The 1,062-nt window shown below is 39.5% G+C and overlaps 1 long non-coding RNA gene across 1 annotated transcript in view; it reads right to left on the bottom strand.

The window, feature by feature from the left end:
• Positions 1-310, bottom strand: part of LOC101863873 — a 20,796-nt gene extending 20,486 nt beyond the window's left edge. The window contains exon 1 of the long non-coding RNA XR_221259.3: positions 63-310. This is a non-coding gene — a long non-coding RNA (uncharacterized LOC101863873). The remainder of the gene's footprint in view (positions 1-62) is intronic.
• Positions 311-1,062: the final 752 nt, after the last annotated feature.

Raw genomic sequence — 1,062 nt, 5'->3', positions numbered from 1 at the left:
ACACACACACACACACACACAAACACACACACACACACACAATCATTAGTGAACCTACTTACACTTGCGCCTGTACTCAGGGTGTCCGTTCTCTAAAAATACTTCACATCTACTTTAAATACTCAAACGCGACACCTGTTGTATACAATCAAGAATCACCCGGACACACAAACGGAGCGTGTAATGAACACCCAGGAAAGAGAGAGAGTAATGATCCACACACACACAGGGGAATTATAATCCAGACTGTTCACGAAGCAGAAAGCTTGAGGAGTGTATACTGTTGGTTCCCACAGCATGCATATGTCACAGGACGGCATTGTGGGAGTTGGTGGGATTATCACATACCAACACTTACGGGCAACTGTGCGGACCTGTTCCGCTTACAAGCGGTTTGCTTGGCTGGTAGTCGCATGAATACAACAGTGGCACTGACACGAGAGAAGGATAAATGTCTAGTTGAGGTCACTATTCGGAACTTATTTGATCTTTTACGCACGTACGGAGTGGTCTCCACTCTCTATTTGGAAACCAACATGGCCGCACATTCAACTTCTTAAAAGAAAGGAGGTCTGAACTAGACTTTTACCGATTTATGAGCACAGATGATTCACCTTTTACTGCTAACAATTAAATATGTGTAAACTATATTATTATGTTAATGGCCAAACTACGCCACTCTGTGACTTTTATATTCTTTGTTGTTCTTTTCCTCTCTAAAATTACTAGGATTTCGCCCGTAAAAGGTCTGTTATGATGAATGTGCAAAAAGAATTCCTGTAAATTTCTCATGATGAGATATCTTGAAGATAGGCTCACATTTTCTAATCAGACACGATCATATATTATAGAGAGGGTTTTGTCTGCTTGTTCCCATTCTACATAAAAACGTCTTGAAAGCTGGTATTCTAAAAAAAACCCCAAAAACCAAACAACTCAAACAAAGAAATAAACAAAAACAAACTGCCCAGGATTGTCTCCTCTTGATGCCCTATGGGATGTTTGAAGAAGTTTTACAGTACTGGTGGAAATAATATCTTGTACTGTTTAATAATAATAATA

This window comes from Aplysia californica, unplaced genomic scaffold (assembly GCF_000002075.1).
Source record: "Aplysia californica isolate F4 #8 unplaced genomic scaffold, AplCal3.0 scaffold01595, whole genome shotgun sequence".
Lineage (NCBI taxonomy): Eukaryota > Metazoa > Mollusca > Gastropoda > Aplysiida > Aplysiidae > Aplysia > Aplysia californica.
Note: the sequence above shows the minus strand (reverse complement) of the source record. Positions and strands in the feature narration are given on the sequence as shown.